Raw genomic sequence first — 12,410 nt, 5'->3', positions numbered from 1 at the left:
ACATAAAAATTTACAGTCAATTTTAGAAGGTTCTTTGTCTCTCTAATCCTACCCATGGATCTTAGATTTAAGACCCCCTGCTTTAGAAGAGACCAGTGTCTTCAAACAGATAGTGAAAGTTTAGGAGATAATTTGTTTGGCTTTTTGACATATAGATTATAAATACAGCAGAGGGGTTGGTGGGGTTTGAGGGAGGCTTTATGGAGCAAATGAGCCTTGAGCTTAACATTGAAGTATGCATGGTATTTTGAAGCCAAAAGCAGAATATTTTGTGTGGAACAGCATGAGCAAAGGAAGAAAGGTAGACATCACTCATTAATTCATTAACACATTCATTCATTTAAAAATATCAAACACCTACTGAATTATACAATCAGAGAAAATAAAGATATGACATGGTTTCCTGACCTCAAAGAATTTTCAGTGTATAAGATAGAATGCAGCAAGCATATAAATAACTGTTACAAGGAAAATTAATTATTCTGAACAGAACTATAGGAAAAGGGTGAATTCAGTCAGGGGCTTCCAAATGCTTGATGTAGGAGCCACATTTCAGCAGGGAACTGCAATAATATGGGCAGCTGTATGGCACTGTCATGCTCTCGGCTTTGGTTTGAGTGTTGCACCTCAAATAGAGGAGGGAAGCAGCCTGGCCAAGTCAGGGAGGTGGGAAATGTGTTGTATGTTTGGAAAACATGTTTAGCTTTAACAAAGCACAGGCTGTGAGTAGGGAAAGTTTTGAAACGTGAATGCGGCTAAGTCACAGAAGCTCTTAAATGGAGGTTAAGGGAGTTAGAGTAAATCATGGAGACTCATGACTTTTCTTTAATGTGGTGTTTAGGAAGGTACTCTTTGCGACAGTTCTTGGGAAGTGTCGGAGTAGAGTGGCCCTAGTAGAGTGGACCTCACAGGCTTCTGCAATAATGCAGGAAAGTGTCACTGGGCAACTCTTGTTGGTGTATGTCTGAGAGAATTCACTTGGTGAACAAGGGTGGGTGGTGAGGGCAGAGGTATGGAAATTTCTAATTCACACCCACATGCTGGGGCAGTGATGGGACATGACTCATGGGTCACTTTCCAAAGAAGACACCATGTGTACTCACCAGGAAAGAAGCAGGCATGTTGTCATGACAATGGACCTACACAGTGCCTCTGCCACTCGCTTCTGAAGAAGACTTCTCAATGTGCTCTTTCTTGCAGAAGGTCAGGATATGCCCGCCAGCTGTACCGTTTATGCCCCCAAACACATTTTAGTGTCTCCTCACTCAGAACAGCGTTTGCCACACAAGGTCTGGCGTGTAAGTCCAGATCATTTCCATAAATCTTTGGCCTTGAAACCAAACTGTTACTCTGCCAAGGGTCAAGGCCATTTCCTTGCATAGAGCTTGATGCTTTCAGAATATGGGCTCCCTCTGATTTAGGAACAAGCTGCTCTTTCAGGGTTTTTTTTAAGTGGAATCTCCTATATGACTTATTTGATCTCCATAAATATGAGAAGTAAATTGGAAAGATATTATTATTAGTTCTATTTTGCAGATGAGACTCAGAGAGAAATGCCTAGCTTAAGAAAACATAGCTAGCAAAAGATGACCCCAAGATCAAAACGTTCCACCTTAAGTGGGTATTGATGTTCAAGACAGCTCTAAGTAGCAGGAGCCTCAACCCTTTTCTTTACCCCGATCCATGGAATTTCTTCCAGGATCCTCAGTTTAATTCTAACATTTATTGGCTAAACTCAAGTCAGGTTCAGGCAGAACATTAGAAATTTTGAGCTTTGCCTTCATTTTTGGGAATACTTCATGTCCCACTCAGCATTAGGATCATTCTTTACTCTTACAGAGATTTCTGTGGTAGCAAGCTTGTACTCCAACTCTGCTGAAGTGCTTTTCTCACTCTAGGTAAGTCAAACATCATTTCTGCATAGTTCCTCTATTTGGGGACAAGTCCCTCATTCCCTTCCAAGTCACGGATGACTTTAGATGTCAGAACTTATCCCGGAAATACTAAGAGGGCACTTAGTGGGCTCATCTGCATATCCGACCTCCATTGAAAGTTTCAAAGGCGATGGTGTGTTAAACTAATTCTAGAAATTTCCAGAGTCCCATAGGACTTCCAAAATTTAGCTGCTTCTTCATCGCTGATGAGGCAAAATGTTATCAGATTATAGAATTTTGCTGTCATGTGTGACATTGTTACGTCTGACGCCACAAAACTCTCCTTAAACACATGCTGAATTAGCTGCTAACCAGTTTCTTTCATTTCACATTTTGAAATCTTTAAACCCTAAAAAAAGTGGGCGTCCACGATCCAGGCTGAAGATGTGTGTGTCGGGCAGTAAGCTGTTGTAATGGACCTTTCCGATGTCTCTTTAGGACTATGCCTGATTCTCTTTTGGCAATCTTCGTTATGATGGGGTGGCAGGTGAGGGGCAGGGTTGAAAGGAAAATCTCGATCTCGTGTGAACTCAGAACTGGCCTGCACAGCTCTCATTAGACAGCGTCTAAGCTGCCAGAGACAGGCTCAGCTCTCATACTGGAGCTCTCGTATTAACCCTCCACATCACCACAGTGGGAGAAAAACATGCCTTATGGGGACTAATGACGAATTTCCTACATCATGTCTAATTATCCCAGGGTGCTAACTTCAGCACACCTGCCTCTGCTGCTGGTAAGGTAATGAGAGCATTTGTGAGTTACTGGCCACTGACAACATTTGTCATGTTCCTCAACCCAATGTTATCGCATAGGTCAGTGTGCACTGCACACTAGGAGTGAGTGGGTTCTGTAACCCTGGGAGTGTCGGCTTTATGGGAAGTGGCTCAAAACCCTTTATAAATAAGGTGGATGCATTTGGAAAGGTTCTAGGTGTCCCATGACACCCTGTAAAATTTTGTTACTGATTACATCATCAAGAGGTAATTATAGCACTCGGAGGCTAGACATTTAAAAATCATAACCATCCAGAAAATTTAGCCCATAAAAAAGGTATGCATTGGCCTGGATAGTGGATGGTTGAGGCAAAGTGTCAGGGTGGCGCAGGCCAGGGAGCTTGGAAATCCAGTTTGCTTCAGTTCAGCTAGTACCTAAATCTATTCATATTTGTCACCTTCCAGTCTGTGTTATGGAGTTTGAGTGCATCTGCATTAGGGACATACTCAGTTTTTTAGAGAATCAAAAATTATCCAATTCACTCAAGAATGTATCTAGAATAATTGTTTTATTTTTCTTCCTTACATCAGTCTCTTTTTTTGGTGGGTTCTCAGGAAACAGAGCTGGGATTCAGTTTAGGACCAGAAAAGAAATGTGAACTTCCTATAAGCTACATTTTAAAATAACGTTGAGTTTTTTTTGACATCAAGTAGCCAAAGATGAATACAATGCAGTAAGGCACAAGTGTGCCTGGACTCTCTTCAGGAGAAGAGAGAGCTCTTAGAATTGGTCTCTTAATACTACCTCTAGCCCCCTTCGCATTTCTGCCATGAGTGAACTAGAGTGAAGAGCTTCCTGCCTCCTTTGCTGAGAGGCACTCCAGTGGAGTGGTTAAGAATGGGGACTCTGCACTCAGAATCCCTGGATTTGCTTTCTGGCTCCTCCAGGTTAATCTCGTGTATTACTTAGGGTAGCACTAGTTGCCATAACAAATAAACCCCAAATTATCAGTGCTTTGACACAATAGAAGTTTCTCAGCCATGTAACAATCCAATACTGGTGTTCCTGGTGAGCAGTGCTTCATGTTGTGATTCAGAGTTGAGGCTCCTTCACATCTTGTGGTTCCTGCATCTCCTAGAACCTCAGCACCTTTTGCATCTAACCAACAGATAGGTTGAGAATGTACAGAAGGCACAGCCAGTAATGAACATGGCTGGAAAAGACACACATCCCTTCCACTGTTTTCTATTGGTGGGGACTAGCCACATGGTGCCACCAAGACACAAGGGAAGCTGGGAAATGTAGTCCCTTACTGGGCAGTTGATTCTATGGAAGGAGGAGTGCAAATTATGGTGAAAAGTTAGCTGTTCTTGCCACACTTGGACAAGACACTTCAATACTCTGTACCTCAGTTCAGTTCCCTTGCCTATAAAATAGAGACGATAGCAGTACCTACCTCATAGGGTGATATATGTATTAAATTAGATAACATATATAAAACTTTTGACATACAGAAAGCACTTAATAAAAGTTAGCCATTATTTCAATAATTATTACTGTTCTTGATTTTTCCTTGAGTTACCTTATTAATAGTACCTAACAGAGATATTCATAATTAACATCTCACATTACTCTAATTAAAATAACTAGCCAAACAATATGTGATAAGGCTTGTTTATTTTCTAAACAAAGAGAATCTATTTGATGGGGTGAAAAACGACTCAGTGTGACAGTCAGACAGTCCCTGAAGGATGTGAAGCTGTCTGTAAAATCACGGCCCCTGCTCCACTCCTGTTTTATGTTCTACATAAAGAAGAATGAAAAAGTTTGAATTTCTCAGAGGGGGTGAGAGAACAGTTTATCATTTCATTGTCTACATATTATTTTTTGGTATTTATTTCCATACCATTTTCATTAGAATTATAGGAAGCTTTGTCTTTGAATGTATATCTATGTGTACATACAAGACTCAAAAAAGGGCATTTTCAACCTTTATATCAGTCAGTTTTATTTCAATAAAACTTGTTTCATGGATCGCAATCAATTCAGTAAGGTCAGTCTTTCTTGCCGCTGAATTTCTTTCTCAGAGCAGGAAAATTCCATGGTCATCAACAAGAATCCTGAGAAGGTAAAAAGAAATGAATGAGGATAACTAAGACACAGTTTTATACCTGGGGATAGTGTGTGCTACTGATTAGAGTATTATACTCTCTAAAGGGTTGCTTACTTTTGTACAATTTCATAAACTGAACTCAAGCTAGGCCAAATCATACCACACTTGACACAACCTGACCCAGGTTGGTTGGAAAGCTAGAAGTCAGGTCAGCAGAGCTTTTAAGCAAATGGGTTCTGTTAGTAGAATACCTGGCTTAGAATATTGGCTTCACTCTTACTGTACTGAGCAGCCTTGGGCAAGTCACTTAACCCTTCTAAACCTGGTTTTCTCATCTTTAAGTTGTGGTAAAAATAATGCCTGCCTTAAATATTTAACTGACATAATTTATGTGATATACTTACCAGAGTGCTTGCTGCATAACAGCCAGTACTTATGTGCTCTGTCTTAAGAGCTTTTCTTGCATTTACTCATTTAATTCTCATAACAACCCTATGAAGATAGATACTATAATTATTCCCATTTTACAGGCAAGGAAACTGAGGCCCAGAGGGGTTGAGTATCCCCCACAAGATTACATACCTAGTTAAAGTGTAAAGTCAAAATTCAAACCCATGCTCACTGGCTCCGGGGTCCACGCCCTTAACCTCTGTATTATGTTATAATTATGCTAAATACAACATAGTGAGACACGGTATGCCAGGATTCTTTTCAAAAGAGCTTTTTAGACGTGTGCTGTTAATACTATCTCTGTCCCCTTTGCATTTCTGCGATGAATGAACTAGAGTGAACAGCTCAGAAATGTTATCCATTCTTTACATTTTTATTAAAAGATAGAGGTTAAGAACTTAATTCAGGAATATTTGATGCCATAGCTCCCAGATTGGGGATATTATGGAATAAGAGACTGGGAAAACTTTGCTTATCAATGTCTATTGAGTTAGTAAATAAACGAATAAGCGAATACATGCATGGATGAAAATAAATCTTTCATGATCTGAAGCCAGGGATGTAACTCAGAACAGTACTCCGGAAGTGAGCATCAGTTGGAAGACATGGACATTGCACCACCATGGTGTGACATTCAGCCTAAAATGACAGTTCTGATGTACTAGTTGCATTTGAGTCATGGAGACCTCCCCGCTGAGTCTCAGACTTTCTCAGGTGGAGGAAGGCCGTCACCCCTTGAGAAGCGCTCAGTGGGAGGCTCCTCTCTCAGTAATGTGCATGCAAGGGTGGCTTGCCAGAATGCAGTGCGCGCCCGTGTAAAACACATTGTTATCTGACTTTCTAAAGCCACATTTGCTGTTCCATTAGCAGGGTGGTGGAAGCCCGAGTGTCCTCTGCATTACGCTAATTGTTTAAGCATGACAGGTTATTACTTCAGTCAGAGGGCTAATGTAGATTGGGGGTGGGGGAGAAAAGTAGGGCACAAACATAGTTTGCTAGTTTTTGAGAAGCAATTATAAATAGATGAGAAGCCATAAAAATATTACACATGGGATGGCTCATCAGTAGGACTGAAAAGGCAGCGCGAGCTGGTGCAGCCAAGAGGAGGAGTAGCTCAAAGCTGACAAGTCTACAGCAGTGATTTAAAAATAGCAATGGTAATTCTGCAGCAAAACAGAACAATGAAACCCAGAGTCACAGTGCTCAAAAAAGACATTGGCCCAACACAATGCTCTTTCATTGGGTAAGCTATTTTCATAGCAAACCCAAATTTCAAAATGTCAGCCTGATAAATAGGGGATATCTGAAAGGATAAAGTCAAGGTGTTTTGCGTTAATATTAAAAGAAAAAAAGAAACTTACTCTTGTTTCGAACAATCTTTTAGAGCTTTAAGGAAAGAGGATGTTGTGCTTTGAAAAGAGATCAAGTTATATCTTGTCTAGATGCTGTTTTAATATATTAAGCATTAAGTCGGTTTAGATCATATTATGAGGCTCAGTTTTTCTCTGTAATAGAATGAATATTGGTTAGAATTCAATAACCATGAAGACCTATAAAAGTTTAAAATATAATGTCTTACTCTAATTTCCATTTTCTCTGACTATAAGTTATTATCTTGGTATGGTAAGATTAGATAGAGTCTACTAGCATCTGATATAATATAGATATATACTAGTACCTGGTATAATACAGTGGGTGCCAAAAAAATGCATACACATTTTAAGAAAGAAAAAAACTGTGTTAAAATTGTAATAATATATACCAATAACAAAAGATGAATACAAGTCATGTGTATACATTTTTTTTGACACCCCCGGTATATTATATACCAATGTGGCAGGGTGGCTATGAGCACAGACTTTAAAAGTTATAGAATCCTAGGTTTGAGAACCATTGCTGTTTATTGGCTGATAGATCTTGGACAATGTTTAATATCTCTAAAGTTCCCTTTTCTCATTTCTAAAGTGGGATAGTTAGCATCTTTACATAGGGTAATTTTGAGGCCTAAATTGATGAATGTAAAGCACTTAGTGTGAGCAAAATAAATAGTAGTTAACATTACGTTTACTTTTACTGCTATTGCCTATAATCTTGGGCAAGCTGTGTGATATTTGGCAAGTCTCTGGATCTCTTTGCCTCTTGAATCTTTCCAGGGATTGATCTAGGTAGCTTTGACATCCCTTGAAGTCTTGGGATCTGAGATATAGATAGGTAGGTAGGTAGGTAGGTAGGTAGGTAGGTAGGTAGGTAGGTAGGTATGTAGATAGATAGATAGTGATTCTTCATAGAAACCTCTGTGTAGCTTAAATCAGAGGTGTAAGCAAGATTGTCTAAGAATAGTGTGTCTCTGAGGAATTGGGAATTTTCATTCCAATTGTTCCTCTTGTTAGGCAAAGATCCTCTTAAAACCAAATCTCATATCTGAAATTAGAAATAAAATCATAACTGATTTCAAGCTGTAGGCAAATTGGCACAGCTGGCAAGAGCAGTTCAACTTTATATACCAGCTCTGTCGTGGAGCTACATTCTTATTTACTAATCATTTAAAAATAAAGGAAAGATGTTTCAGGTTCTGCTCTAATCCTCAGTAGAAAACACACCTAGAATTAAATGGGACCCAGAGAGGAACACAGTGCAATCCTATCTCGTTCTCCTCAGCATTGTTATTTGCTCTGTGATGGGAGAGTGAAAAGCCATCCATAAAGTTTCAGGTGAATTAGAACGTGGCACAACTGTAAAAGTCCAGGGCGGATTTCCAACTATATTTTGACATTGACTATGCCTGCCTTTTCTATTGAGTGTCATTCCAGTCAATAGGGTGTTTAAGGGACCATAGAGAGAAAATGATACACAGAAGCACAAAGAAAGCAGTAAAAGGAAATGTTCAACAAAGGCTAAGCTAGTTTGGGCACTTGGGTTGAAGGGCTAGGTTGGAACCTCCCACCCCCACCACCCCATCAATAAAGATAATAGGAGTACCAGACCATTCCTCTGACTGAATCCTGCAGTTGTCACAGAAAACCCATGATCAATCTTCTATTTTCCATCTTCCCATCGTAATTTGTGTTGAGATAATATTAATTATATTTAGACATTGTTTTGTTTTCAAAGATCTCCAAAAAAAAAAAATTCATTTAGATGTAGAAGGTAGAGAATTAAGCACTCATTCATGGTAATAATGTTTTACCTTACTTGTAAGTACTACTTAATGCTTTTTCATATATTTTATCTGCCTAGGCCCTTACAAATATGCTCTAATATTGTTATATCCACTCTATCAATTGGATGTGTACTGTTTCCCCGAAAATAAGACCTAGTTGGACCATCAGCTCTAATGCGTCTTTCGGAGCAAAAATTAATATATAATATGATATAATGTAATGTAATATAATATAATACTGGGTCTTATATTAATTTTTGCTCCGAAAGACACAGTAGAGCTGATGGTCCGGATAGGTCTTATTTTCGGGGAAACAGGGTATTAGGTTTTAAGTTACAAAAAACTCAACTCAAAATGTCTTTAACAGTAAGCACATGCATTCTTTCAGTTCAGAGCTGTAGTCATATTTCAGAGTTAGTTGATTCAGTGGCTCAATATTGTTATCAAGACCCTTTATTTCCATCAAACTGCTATCATTGGTGTTGCCTACATCCTCAGGCTGGTGGGAAGATGGATGCAGTCATTCCAGGCAACACAGCAAAGCCCAAATATTTTCAGAGGAAAATGAAAAGTCATTTTGCACCCCCATAGCTCTCTCTTAGGATAAGAAGTTTTTTCCAAAAGCCCTCTTGCAAACTTCCCTTCACACCTCATCGGCCAGAATTGTATCACATGTACTTCTTGAACCAGTCATTGGCAAGAGGAATGGGATTACTTTTTGACCAATCAGGCCTACTCCTGGAGCTGGGGATGGGGTCAGGGTGCCCTGAGGCACATGGCTATATGGGAGAGAGGTGGAGGATACCAGAACAGAATTAGGTTTATATTAAAAAGGAAGAGGTGGGGAATGGACACAGGGTGGGTAACTCATAGTGTCTACTACCTCTAAAATATAGATGAAAGGACACTGAGACTCAGAATGGTGAAGGGATTGCCTAAAACGTGACAGAGCCATGGTTGACTTAAAAAATGTGTGTTGTTTTTTTATAACGAGTGTGTTATATTCTATAACACACAGAATATAGAACATTCTGGCTGGAAGTGGCAATCAAGGTCATCAAGTCCTTGATCCATCTCACTGCTTTGAGAACACGCGCCTCGGTATTACTAGCTCCTCAGCCAAAAGGCCTCACTAATGGATACCTCTGCATTGAACTCATCCCCCAAATCTGTCGATCTTCCCTTTGAAGGGCAATGTGTGTGTGCCCTGTGGTAGGAGAGTGGACTGAGAGAGCTCCCAGTCACCGAAGTCTCTCCTGCTCCTGACGGAGAAGAGAGGGGGTGTCAGAGAAAGGACAGGAGCTGGTTTCTAACTGTCTTCCAGGAGAACCGGGGATGGGACTAGGAGGCCCTCCTTACGCTGAGCAGCCTTCCCATCCACCATGTCCACCTCCGGAGGCCCCTGGGGCCTTCTTCTCTTCTGTTTTTAACAGTCCCCTCTCTCTTTTACTGCATCCCCTTCCCCAAGTTTTACTTCTTTTTCCTGTTATCATTAAGTCCAGGCATTGAGTTCCATGTGGTTTTTACCCTAATAAACCTAGAGTAGGAGCTGGGAATTGTTTTCAGGTTCTGCAAGTAGAAGGAGGTCAAAACCACTGGCCTTGCCTGTTCTAGCCTCAGGGTGAGGCATCTCCAGGATGAGCACGCCTTTCTCCTGCAAAGCTTGACTGACCGCACAGAGAATGGTTCTGGTGCGTTAGTATGCTAGCTGAGTTTTTATCTCTTTGCTGAACCCTATCAAATATTCCTGAGATTGTCTACCTTTTAGCATAATTGTAGAACATCTTAATGCTAAAAAAGCCACTTTACCTCAACTTTTCAAGGACATTTTTATCCAAACTTGGCAGGGGCAGGGGTGGGTATGCTCCTGAACACCAGGCCTTCTGCCCGCTGTCAGGGCTGCTGGACGCACCACCCCTGCCTGGGCCACCGATCATTTTATCTCTCAGTCCGTGGGTCTTCCTCTCCATGGTTCACAGTCTGGGTGGGAGTGTCTATGTGCCTAATCCTGGGTCAAATGTCCTTGCTCTGCTGTGTGCTGTGTGGAGGGCTTAGGGGATGAAGAGAGTGAGGGAGGAGGACATTCCTGATTTAGTTTTTAGAGTGGAAGTGGGGTGCCCTACCTCCCACCAAGACTAATCCAATTGGGGGTTCAAATGTTGGAGAGCCAACGAAAGACCAGAGTTTATGACACTGGGGCATGAATTGCCTAAGTTTCTAGAGTGGAGACCAGAACAGACCCAATCAGGACAGAAAAATCAAGTTAAAGAAAACCTACTAGTTGGCAGAGGAAATCTAACCATCAACTGTCTCTTAGAACTGCTATGGTGGTGGTTCTCAAACTTTTGGGTGTGTCACAGTGGAGGAGCACTTTGTAAAAGTACCACTTCTAAACCTCACCACAGACATATTAAATGAGACTCCTCTGGAGGTACGGACCAGGAATCTACATTTTTCATAAACTCCCTGGATAATTATGATAAATTGGGTCTGCAGAACCCCTCTGACAAATACTGCTATATGGGGCCTAGGAGTAATGATTAGCATAACAATAAAAACAGCTAAATTTAAGTAGAGATTTCTGTAGTAAGCATTTTATCCAGGTTATCTCATTTTAACCTCACAATTACCTTCTAAGATGATACTATTTTCCCCATTTTACAGATAAGCAGAGAGATGTTAAGTAACTTCCTTAAGATCACAAAGCTGGTAATTAGTGGATCCAGGATTTGCAACCCACACTGATCCCAAACCCATGCTCTTAAGCCTGAGCAGAAGGTTCCCCTGTAAGGTCAAAGAACTCAAATACCGAAGTTTGCAGCCATGGGTTTTATTGAGATTTGTGGATCCTGGAAACAGGTCCCCTGGAGAATAGAGAAAGACGATGATGACATCCAAAGAGGACAGGAAGCTTGAAGATGGAAACATTAATATAATCACAAAGGCTAATATGTTCTACCTGAAAGTCTTTTAACATTCTAAAATTTTGTCCAAAAATCTTGAAACCATGAAAGAGAGAGAGACAGGATAGATATTTTATGACAGTAGCTAAAATTGTATTTTCCTGATTTCCTTATTTTTATGGGGTAAAATTAGCTAAGTTTTTTAGAACCTATCCCAGTTTCAACAAATAACAGTCCTCAGACCAACTGGATTTATTCTATCTGCTTTAAACTAGGAAGAGAGAAACAGAGAGGGAGAGAGAGAGAGAGAGAGAGGGAGAGAGAGAGAGAGAGAGAGAGAGGTAGAGAGACAGAAATGATAACCAAAGAGAATTGTTTTTTAAAAACATCATCTTCTAGGACATGTTCTCAGACCAGTGCATGTGGGATCCGATATCTTATATGTTCTTTATTTCTATCCAAAATACTGCCCAGTGAGATCTGATATTTGGACAGATGGCTTGTGGCCCTGCCAATCATAAGTTATATAAAAAATGAGTGTGCACATTGCTGAATTTCTTAAGGAATGAAGATAGCTTGAAACACAGAGGTTTAATTTCAGTTGGCCAGAGATTTTCAATTAACCAGAGAATCCCGATAGTTGAAAATACAGTACTTTCCCCGCCCCTCCTGAATATCATGGCTTCTGTATCTGTGTGGGAGGGAGGTTGGGGATTGGGGGTGGGGGAGCAGTCTTAGTAGGGATGGAGAAAGGTCAGCCTCTGTAATGCATACGCGTTTGAAAGGAAAGGAGTAACCAGATGTTTCTTACATAACAAAAGATATCAGTCACCTTGATGAGTTTAGATTCAACATAAAGAAAAGGAGAGTTTCAGAAAAAGAAGAGTAACTTCCTGCCAGTCTGAGTGGTGGGTCCCATCAGGAGGGGAAAAGATATACAAAAGTTTTTGTATCCATGATCCTTTGATCCTTTATTTTCATAGAAGATAAGACAGTAATTTTTCTACGGACCCACAGAAAAGTTCCTAAGAGGAGACTAGAAACCGGTCTGGATTACAGTGAATTTATAAAACTGGCAGAAAGCATATAGAAAGGTGATTTCTTTCACCTTATTTTAGATATCAATTTCCATGAAA

The sequence above is a fragment of the Rhinolophus hipposideros genome (genome assembly GCF_964194185.1).
Source record: "Rhinolophus hipposideros genome assembly, chromosome: 6".
Lineage (NCBI taxonomy): Eukaryota > Metazoa > Chordata > Mammalia > Chiroptera > Rhinolophidae > Rhinolophus > Rhinolophus hipposideros.
Note: the sequence above shows the minus strand (reverse complement) of the source record.